The sequence below is a fragment of the Pan troglodytes genome, chromosome X (assembly GCF_028858775.2).
Source record: "Pan troglodytes isolate AG18354 chromosome X, NHGRI_mPanTro3-v2.0_pri, whole genome shotgun sequence".
Lineage (NCBI taxonomy): Eukaryota > Metazoa > Chordata > Mammalia > Primates > Hominidae > Pan > Pan troglodytes.
Window position 1 is genome coordinate 62,087,040 of NC_072421.2, and position 11,418 is coordinate 62,098,457.

At 40.1% G+C, this 11,418-nt stretch overlaps 1 pseudogene; it reads left to right on the top strand.

Annotated features, from left to right (window-relative positions):
* Positions 1-6,018: 6,018 nt before the first annotated feature.
* Positions 6,019-7,879, top strand: LOC100611545 (SHC-transforming protein 1-like; annotated as a pseudogene).
* The last annotated feature ends 3,539 nt before the right edge of the window (positions 7,880-11,418 follow it).

Below are 11,418 nucleotides of genomic sequence, written 5' to 3' on the forward strand. Positions count from 1 at the left end.
CTCAAAAAAAAAAAAAAAAAAGTTTGTGAAAGGAAAGTATCTTCGGCACCCAAAATCACTAAGCTAAAAGGAAAATTCAAGCTGGGAACTGCTTAGGGCAAACCTGACTCCCATTATATTTAAAGTCATCCCTCTGCTCACTGAGACAAATGCATATCTGATTGCCTCCTTTGGAGGCTTTGTCAAGGGCAGGCATCCTCAACCTTGATAAAATAAGCTTTCTAAATTAACTGAGCCCTGTCTCAAATTTTCAGGTTCACATTTGGTTACCATGAAGGGATTCTGAGTGGAGATGCCCCTGACATTTGACAAATCTCCTATCGGTGCTTGGTACCAGCATGAGCTAACTTTATGGCTCAAATCAATAGGAAGTTTTGCTGAGGTCTGAGAGAACACCCTCCAGAGAATCCCTGTTCTCCCCAGATTTGGTCAAGATCTAAAGTTTATTTTGCAGTACAACTCCACTTCCTTTTTGGAGTGTTACTTGCTTCCAACACAAGAAAGGCAAGTTTTTCCTGCTTCCATGACAATGGAAGGCAGATAACTCCTTTATGGAGTTTGAGCTCACTTCCAACAGGGAAGATAAGGGTTCTTTTTCTGCTTCTAAGGTGGTAGAGAGCAGTCTTCACCCTGAGACCCATCCCTAGGTAAGTAACTGAATTGGGGTTTGTCTTGGCTAAAGTTAAGATTAACAACCAGTTGATCTTAATTTCTCTTTACCATTAGAGCACTCCTCAATGATCATATTGCTGGGCTTTGTTGTTGTTTGTTCCAGTGTTCCTCCCAACAGATTTGACCTACTCTGCCTGACTTGGTCAAATCCGAGTGAGAATTCCAAATTGTGTGTAACAAGTCCTCTCTAGTTGGGCTAAAATTCCTCACAGGTGCAAAAGGAAAAAAAAAAAAAAAGGAGAAAATGGAAACCATGTGTTTGGTTTCTGTGTTTGCTTCTTGTCTTTAAAAAATTCCATAATTTTTATTTTCATTTACTTTTCTTTCACCCTATACCTCCTTCCCCATTTGCCATCTGCAGTACCAAAAAATCTAGAAAGGGCTTCTAATGACTTGAACTCCTTTAAAGAATTCAGATTATTTTTAGGCCTAAACCTCTGTTTTCCTGTATTGCATGACCTGACCTTTTTGGCTTTTGCATTGTGAGAGGATTTGACCTTGGCATGTATGGTGGCACACAAGAGCTACAAAGTTATGGGTGACTGAGCACAGTTTACAGGAAGTTGTCTTGGCTGGGGTTTTTTTTTTTTCTTTTTTCTTTCTTTTCTTTCCTAGGAAGTTGTTGTTTAAGGATCCTAGTTCTTGTTCAGAGATGCATTCTAAAGGGTCTTCTCTATTGATTTTTCTCCCAGAATTAATCTTAATTCAATTTGTCTCTGCACATTTGCATGAGGAACTGAACTGTTGTTTTCATATGTTAATGACAGGCTGAGATTTCCTCAGCTCCAAAGAGAAAGGGCATTTGCTCCTCCAAGCTGAAAGGCACCCCTGGGTGATCAGGAGCCTTGTAGGAGTTTCTAGGGGGTTGACCCGCATGACATGCAGTGACCCTGTAGAGAAATCCCCAAGAAAAATAATTTTAAAAATGTCTCATCCAGGAAACACATATAAGGGCTGATCATCTGGCATTTTGAGCCCTCTCAGAGGTTATAGACCTCTGGAGTGAAACTGAGACACGTAAGAGGGTGGAATTGACTCAGTTGTGACCAACTGTGGAGTCCTGCCCGCAAGCAGCACATATTGATCCACAACACAAAACCCCTAGGCCACAGCTCAGTTTCTCCTTTTAAGAAAAAAAAAAAAAAAAAGTAGGAAATGAATAATCTAAGAATGAAGAGAAAATAAGGAGAATGACCCCGTTTTGAGCACTCTGTAAGTTTTATGGAACCTCTACTTACCAGAGTAAAATGGAAGTAATATGGTTTTTGTGCATATTTACATTAAAGTAAAAGAGTCCCAAGGTTGACCTGCAGACTATAGAGTTTGTAGGTCCCAATTTTCTATATTTTTCTTTTCTGCCTGCTTTAAATCTGCCGTTATTTTCCACTGAAATAAAAACCACTGTTTGGATCTAACTTTTTTTTTTTTTTACAAGCTGGTGAATTTGTATTTATCTCATGGCTGAAGTAAAAGCTATAGAATCTTTGTGTGTGTGTAGTATGTGTGTATGTATATGTTTGTGTAAATATTTGAAGGCCTTTATAATAGACTACTATAATTTTATGTTCAATTGGCAATTAAATCCCTTTCAATTTCCCTCTAGCTCACCAGACAGTCTCTTTGTACCTTATAATGTAAATTTTGCTATCTGATTTTCACCAGAATTGTTTCCTTTAATATGCAGATTTAGGGCTGTGAAGCTGACAACTGCCAGGGTAAGGAAACAAGTTATCAAGAGTTTGCAAGTTTAAGACAGGAAAAAAAAGAGGAGGTTTTGGAAATCTATAAGATGTACTTCTATCAGCATGCCTAATACATCTATGTATTTGTGTGTTGTGTACAAAATGTTTCACTACTGAAAATATATAAAGAGCTCTAATTAATTGGCTTAAGAAAATAAAAGCACTTGAATCAAATACTTTGTCAGGAAAAAAGAAAAGACTAGTCAAATACTTTTTCAAGTTTATGTAACTTAAAATTTTTATTAAATAAGCTAGCTTTAAAATTATTGGTAAAGTAATATTAGAAATGTCTTAAGAATTGCCAGCATACATTTTATTTGCATTTATTAATCAAGCAATTTCATACTTATTCCTGCCAAATACTGTAAGTTGTCAAAATTTGGCATAGGGATTGCAAAACTATAAACCCAACCCTAAACAGAATAATATTTGCTTGTGTAGTTTTAATAAATAAGACTGATATTGGTTTATAAGACTGATATTGGTTTAATGAAAATAGCTGCATCTTGAATTTAGTAAGATTATCATAGCTTCTATCCTGTGGCTTTAGGCAGTCTAGTTCCCTGGCAATAAGGTTTGTTTTCGGAAAGGACTGTTATCATATTCATTTCAAAGCTAAACTATAAACTAAGTTCCTCCCAAAGTTAGTTCAGCCTATGCCCAGGAATGAACAAGGACAGCTTGGAGGTTAAAAGCAAGATGGAGTCAGTTAGGTCAAATATTTTTCTCTGTCTCAGTTATAATTTTGCAATTGTTGTTCAATAACTTTAAATGATGACTATCACAGTTTTCCTAAATAATCTATGTAAACAATTAAAATAAAATGAGTAAACGTAATGGGATAAATACTTGTAGACAAACTTGTCATAACTTAGAATATACAGTTATATTAAATTAAATAATAGATATTTCATTATTTGGGTATTTTCCAATAAAAATATATTATAGGAAAACATTCTTGCTAAAAAAGTGTGTACTTTTTAAAATGATGAAAACTTTTGTGTAATTTGAACCTTATTTAAAGGTTATATATAAAACAAGGAAAAGGAAGCAGGAAATAAGAGATGTAAAGAAAGTTATAAAAATAGAGAGGTTTTTTATGGAAGAAAGCTTAACGAGAAATAATTTTACATGAGAAAGAATCTTGTATGGTAAATTTAGACCTAAAATAAAATGACTAGTTGTTTTAGAAAGAGTGATATTCAGGATGAACCAGAAAGTTCCAGCATGTCATGAGTGGTCTGTGTAAGTCACAAAAGAGGATTTAAAAAAAAAAAAAAAACCCTTTTATATGATCAAGTTGTATATAATTAAAGAAAAATTATAATGCTCTTTCTAGAGATTGGGCTTGATGTAAAAAAAAAAAAAACACATACACTAAATCATTTGTTAGAACAATGAAATTTTCTTAAGGGGTTGATTTACTCTTTATAAATTATAAGATATTTTAATTTCTTTTAACCCAAAGTTCAACTTTTATTGCATCTCACTGTTTTTCAGCTTTCTCTCACTCCCCTTTTAAAAGGTACATTTTCTTAAAGGTCTAAAGGAAATGTTTTCTTCCAACGTAATATTCTGTGCACTGCAGAAGGTCTTTTATTTTGCCTTTTGGTAACTGGCCTAATACATTGTAAGTTTTATCAAAATAATTTCTATGCCATTATTATTACATTTAGTTTGCTTAGGAAAAAAACTGAGATTTAATTTTTTTAATTAATGTTATTACATTCATGTATCTTCCTGTATTTGCTTTTAATGTCCTTGTGACATTGAGTTACAGGGCTTTGACTCCTGGGTGTAAAAAGGGCACCAAGTCTTGCTAGATCTTAAACACTGAGAGCAATTAAAGTCTCATCTTCAGGCCCTATAGAAGATACCAACCAAAATAAACTGTATTCCTGAGATACAGGCCAAAAATTAAAGCTATGTCAACTCAAGGCCCAGAGACTATCATGGAAAAGTTGGACATGGAAGATTGTAAGGGCTGATTTTGAAAGATAAAATAAATTCAGTTTCACTATAAATTAATCATTAATGTCAGAGACACACTGATGCAAAACCAGCATATGGGCCCCTGTGTCAAATTAACAAGGTTTTCTTGAAGCATTAACCAACTCCTTAATAAAGGTTATAAAGGCTTATGGAGGTTATATCTGATGGTCAAAAATTAAAATTTTATAGATTGTTTATAAAATTTTGAGAAACAAATTTAATCAGCTTCATGCTGTTATTAGGAGTTATTTTGAAAATCAAGTCTCCTCTCACAACAGATAATGTTTTTTGCCTATTTTTTGAAACCCTTGAGTTATCACTTTGGTGATTCATTGAGAATGACATATTTTATAATGACATGTGATTCTATTTTGTAATATCAAGTGTTTTAAACCTTTTCTATTTGACAAGGTTTCCAAAATGAAATGATAGATTATGTATTTTTGGACCTGATTAATTCTTCAAGATATTAGGTTCCCTAAAGTTCAAAAATGACATAATTTGACTTATTTGGTACAAAAAATATACAGGAAGCATTGTCAAATATGAAATTGTGTTTGGTTTTCTTTGGGGTGTATTTGTATAAATATGTTATTGGTATGTTTTCCAAAATTATGGGAAACTCCTGTAATTCTGATATGATTTAGTGTTCATTATCGGTAATAATAATAATTGTTATGTTAAAATTATTGTGTGCCACAGAGGTAACACATTTCATTGTCAATTGTGTCTTTGAGTATGGCTGCCCTAAAATTTTTGTTATCCATAGACAATTGTCATGTTGTTTTGGTCCTCTTTAGAAGGTAGTTTTATAATTAGCTATAAAGTTCTTAACAAGTGCTCTTGAATGCAGGTTTCTGATAACTTTGGAGACTGTGACATGAGAATAAACAGTTTCAGGACTCATGGAGAGCTAAAACTTTAATGACTATCAAGCAAAACAGGAATTAATGGCATGGACTGGACTAATCTTTTTGACTTTTCACTAAAAATATTGCTGATCCTTTGTTTTGTTTTTTAGTCTCGAAACTTTTCTTTAAAGCTATTGACAGCTTTTAACAATTTAGTATGCTCCTCTGAACAAAATTTGGAGCAATTTTTTTCTCTCTACCTGATTTCTCCAGGATTTGGAAACTATTTTTAAGTATTCTTAACTTATGACAATACAATTATTTGCATAAAGAATCTGTTTTCATTTGCAACAGGACACAATTGGAGAAGCTGATTATTTTACCAGGGCTTTGACTGGAATAGTGTGCTTTACTTTAAGGAATCAAAACTGCCCTCATACTTTTGTCTACACAACCCTTGTACAGGGTTTCTGACCTGTGGTAGTTAAAGAATGCCACTTTCTGACAGGTCCAGGAGCCCCAGGTTTATCTTGGAACCTCAAGAGGAGAGGAAACTTACCCAACTTATAGGTATTTGATGATACAAATCCATGGCTGGGCTCAGCTTAAAAAGTTTTATCTGAGGAAGAGGCTCCACATTGGGTGGGGATGGGGCCCAAAACCGTCTGGGTGTGAGCTGGGGAGCAGAAACCACCTGTCCCTCTCATTCCCCAGGACTTCTGTGACTCCTGGGCCACAGAGGTCCGATCAGGCTAAGGGCTTGGGCATACCCCCTGCCTGGCCTCCTTGCCCAAACTGACAGAGGGGCCAGGCTGAGCAGCAGCCCCTCTCTTACCTCAGCTATGAATCTCCTGCCCCCCAAGTCCAAGTGCAATCCACTGTGGAATGAGTCTCTGTCATCGCTGGAGGAGGGGCCTTCAGGGTCCACCCCACCAGAGGAGCTGCCTTCCCCATCAGCCTCATCCCTGGGGCCCATCCTGCCCCCTCTGCCTGGGAACCATAGTCCCACTACCCTGTGCTCCTTCTTCCCCTGGATGAGCAACCTGAGGCTGGCCAATTGGGCCGGGGGACACCTGGGGCCTAAGGGGGAGCCAGGAAGGGCAGCCAATGATGGGGAGGGCATTGTAGGGGCAACCATGCCAGACTCATTCCCCTACCCCTCCTCCAGGACATGAACAAGCTGAGTGGAGGTGGTGGGTGCAGGACTCAGGTGGAAGGGGGCCAGCTGGGGGGTGAGGAGTGGACCCGCCGTGGGAGCTTTGTCAATAAGCCCATGTGGGGCTAGCTGCATCCCAATGACAAAGTCACGAGACCTGGGGTTTCCTACTTGATTTGGTACATGGGCTGTGTGGAGATCCTGCAGTCAATGAGTGCCCTGGACTTCAACACCTGGACTCAGGTCACCAGGGAGGCCATCAGTCTTGTGTGTGAGGCTGTGCCAGGTGCCAAGGGGGTGACAAGGAGGAGAAAGCCCTGTAACCATCCACTCAGCTCTATCCTGGGAAGGAGTAACCTGAAATTTGCTGCAATGACAATCACTCTCACCATCTCCACCAGCAGCCTCAACGTCATGGTTGCAGACTGCAAAGAGATTATCACTAACCACCATATGCAATCTATCTCATTTACATCCAGTGGGGATCCAGACACAGCCAAGTATGTCGCCAACGTTGCCAAAGACCCTGTGAGTCAGAAAGCATGCCACATTCTGGAGTGTCCTGAAGGGCTTGCTCAGGATGTCATCAGCACCATTGGCCAGGCCTTCAAGTTGCACTTTAAACAATACCTCAGAAAACCACCCAAACTGGTCACCCCCCATGACAGGATGACTGGCTTTCATGGCTTAGCTTGGGATGAGGAGGAGGAAGAGCCACCTGGCCATCAGCACTATAATGACTTCCTGGGAAGGAATCCCCTCTTTGGCATGTGGTATACATGAGGCTTCGGGAAGGAGCCACTCCAGGGGCTGCTCGACCCACTCCACCCAGTGCCCAGACCCCCAGCCACTTGGGATCTACACTGCCTGTAGGACAGTCTGTTGGGGGAGATCCAGAAGTTTGCAAATAGATGCCACCTCCACCACCCTGTCCAGGCAGAGAGCTCTTTGATGATCCCTCCAATGTCAACGTGCAGAACCTAGACAAGGCCCGGCAAGCAGGGGGTGGTGCTGGGAGCCCCAATCCTGCCATCAATGGCAGCACACCCTGAGACCTGTTTGACATGAAGCCCTTTGAAGATGCTCTTCACATGCCTCCTCCTCCCCAGTTGGTGTCCATGGTTAAGCAGCTCTGAGGGGACCCTGGTTCCATGGGAAGCTGAGTTAGCAGGAGGCTGAGGCACTGCTGCAGCTCAACGGGGACTTCCTGGTGCAGGAGAGCATGACCACACCTGGCCAGTATGTGCTCACTGGCTTGCAGAGTGGGGAGTCCAAGCATCTGCTACTGGTGGACCCTGAGGGTGTAGTTCGGACAAAGGATCACCGCTTTGAGAGTGTCAGTCACCTCATCAGCTACCACATGGACAATCACTTGCCCATCACCTCTGCTGGCAGTGAACTGTGTCTACAGCAACCTGTGGAGCAGAAACTGTGATCTGCCCCAGCGCTCTCTTCCAGAAGATGCCCTCCAACCCCTTTCCACCCTATTCCCTAACTCTCAGGACCTCAGTTGGGAGTGTTCTGTGGGCATGGCCTTGTGTCAGAGCTGAGAGTAGTGTGGACACTGGGTTTCATATCCAGCTGAGTGAGAGGGTTTGAGTCAGAAACTTGGGGGAGAATACTGCTTCTCCCCAAGCATTAATCAATCATCAAAGTATTAATGTACAGAGTGGCCCCTTACCTGGGCCTTTTCTGTGCCAACCTGATGCCCCTTCCCCAAGAAGGTGAGTGCTTGTCATGGAAAATGTCCTGTGGTGATAGGCCCAGTGGAACAGTCACCCTTCTGGGCAAGGGGGAACGAATCACACCTCTGGGTTTCAGGGTACCCCAGACCCCTCTCAACACTCCCACCCCCATGTTTAAACTTTGTGCCTTTGACCATCTCTTAGGTCTGAAGATATTTTATGCAAAGAGTTTTTGGGACCTTGAGTTCAATGACAGGGATGCCAACACCTTCTTGGCTTCTGGGACCTGTCTTCTCCTTGCTCAGCACCCTCTCCAGTTTGGGTTGGGAGAACAGAGGCAGGAGTGGCAGCTGTCTCCTCTCCCTGGGGATATGTAACCCTTAGAGATTGCCCCAGGGCCCTCTCCTGGCCAGGGAGGAGATGGATCCCTCCCTTGCTCAGTGCCTCCTGGCCGGGGGGGCCCCTCACCCCAAGGCGTGTGCATATACATTTCATAAGGCCCACCCTCCCATGTTGCATGCCTATTGTACTCTACAGCCAAAGTGTAGCCCTCCCTCCTGGAGCCTCTGCCCTGCTTCCCTTTCTGGGAGGGGGGTGGGGGTGACTGAATTTGGGCCTCTTGTACAGTTAATGCTCCCAGGTGGATTTTGTGGAGGTAGGAAAAGGGGCATTGAGACTCTAAAGCAGTAGACAATCCCCAAATACCATCTGTAGAGTTGGAACTGCATTCTTTTAAAATTTTATATGCATATATTTTAGGGCTGTAGACTTACTTTTCTAATTTTGTTTTCCATGGCTTATTCTTGAGCACAAAATGATAATCAATTATTACATTTATATATCACCTTTTTGACTTTTCTGAGCCCTTTTACAGCTCTTGGCATTTTCCTCACCCAGGCCTGTGAGGTAACTGGGACCGGCATTATCTTTTATACCAGAGACCTGAGGCAGATGAAATTGATTTCCAGCTAGGACTAGAAAACCTTGGGCCTCTTACTGCGAGGCTGAGAGGCAGAAGTTTGCTTGAATGCCTGTCAGTTTCACGGATGATAAATGCAAAACCTACAATTCATGAGTACCTTCTACAGGCCTGGAACAGCCTAGGCCTGGGGTGGCCACACCACAGCAAAAAGACCCCGCTCTTTCGGCCTTGTGGTTAATGGAGAGTTCACTGTTTTCATCCTGCCCTCCTTTTGTTGTTGTTTGGATGTTTCCATGGTCTCACTTATACCAAAAGGAAAACTCTTCATTAAAGTCCGTATTTCTTCTAAAAAAAAAAAAAAAAAGTTTTATCTGAGATTCCTTCTATGGAACAAAGTTTCATCAAAGCCAACCCAAGTCTATGTAAAAAATAATTATTCTTGCTGCACTGTATACAAATAATTAGGCCAAGTATAATAAAGCTAACCAGTCCTACCATAATTTGTCTTTAGTTAAAATGGAAAACTGAAGAGAGAAAAGTTCTGTTTCAAAAACTGTAGTACACTTGTTGTTAGAGTCTAGCCTTGCCTAATTTTTTAAATTTTTATTATTTTCTACAGTTTGAACCAAATTCTAATTTTTCTTGACTATAAAACTGCAAAATAATGCTTTTATTTTTTTCCTTTTTCCCCATTTTTCCTAATTTGAAATTACTGAAAACTAAGCTGTGCTTTCATAAAGCCATGAATACTGAAGCTAGAAAACTTAACTTCAGAAGAAAATAATAGTCCTATATACATACATAAGTGACTTTCATATCTGGCTACTGATATATGAACTTCAGACTATGTGGCCTATATTGATTTTCCAGGATTGTTCTTTTGTTTGTTGTTGTTTTCCTCCCTTTTTTACCCCTATTTTCTTTTCACAGGACATGAGACTTCATAACCTTCTAAAAATGAGCTTTCCTAATAACTCGGGGCCTACCTTTCTAGGAATAAAACATCCTAGCCATGAGAGATCAGATGAAACCGGAGACCAAAGACTCATTTTCTTTTAATATGCTTTCTCTAAAAGATTTTTCAAAAGAAAAGGGGGAAAATGTGAAAGAAAAATATCTTGGGCCCCCAAAATCACTGAGCTAAAAGGAAAATTTAAGCTGGGAACTGCTTAGGGCAAAACTGCCTCCCATTCTATTAAAAGTCATCTCTCTGCTCACTGAGATGAATGCATATCTGATTGTCTCCTTGGAAAGGCTAATTAGAAACTCACAATAATGAAACTATTTTTCTCTCATCTACCTGTGACTTGGAAGCCCCCTCTCTGCTTTGAGTTGCCCCACTTTTACTTCAAGTTGTCTCACCTTTCTGGATAGACCAATGTTCATTTTACATATATTGATTGATGTCTCACGTCTCCCTAAAATGTATAAAACCAACCTGTGCTCTGACCACCTTGGGTGCATGTTATCAGGACTTCCTGAGGCTGTGTCATGGGCAAGCATCCTCATCTTGGCAAAATAAACTTTCTAAATTAACTGAGACCTGTTTCAAATTTTCAGGTTTTATAAGATAAAGCATTGTATGAGTGCTTTAGGGTTCATAAAAGACTTTTATTATTTATTAATTCAACAAATATTCATTGAGTGCCTATTATATACTTAGTGTGAAGAGATAAATTACAGTATTATGTAGTAAGTGATATTAGAAAATGTATTTATTTATTCTTTCAAATATTTACTGAGTGTTGACTATGTTTCAAGCACTGTTGCAAGCACTGACAACACAATAGTAAGCAAAATAGGAGAAAAAAAACAAACCCTGCTGTCATGGTGTAGCAGGATGAGCCACGGACAGAACACCACAGACACTGAGGTAGTAAAGGAAGTAGCTTTAATCAGCTGGAAGCATCCGCAGACTAACGTCTCAAAATCTGAGCTTCTTGAGTGCACAATTTCTGTCCCTTTTAAGGGCTCACAACGCTAAAGATTTTACATGAAAGGGCCATAATCGATTGAGCAATCTAGGGGGTAAGTGACAGGGGCTGCATGCACCAGTAATCAGAGTGAAACAGAACAGAATGGGAAGTTTCACAATGTCCTTCCATACAATGTCTGGAATCTATGGATAACATTGGTTGCTAGGTCATGGGTTGAATTTTAACTACCAGGTTAGGTCAGGCAGGCCCAGGCCTGAATTTGGGTCTGGTGCCTGGTGCCAGGCTGCCTGCCTTTGGTTTCGCTTCCTTGTTTCTTCTTAAAATAGGTACGGAGTATAAAATACTATAAAACAATATGGGGGGTCTCTTTGTCTCTTCTCTCAATGGAACTTACATTTTAACCTGGGAGATAGATAGTACACAAAATAAATGAAATACACAATGTGTCAGATGATGATGAG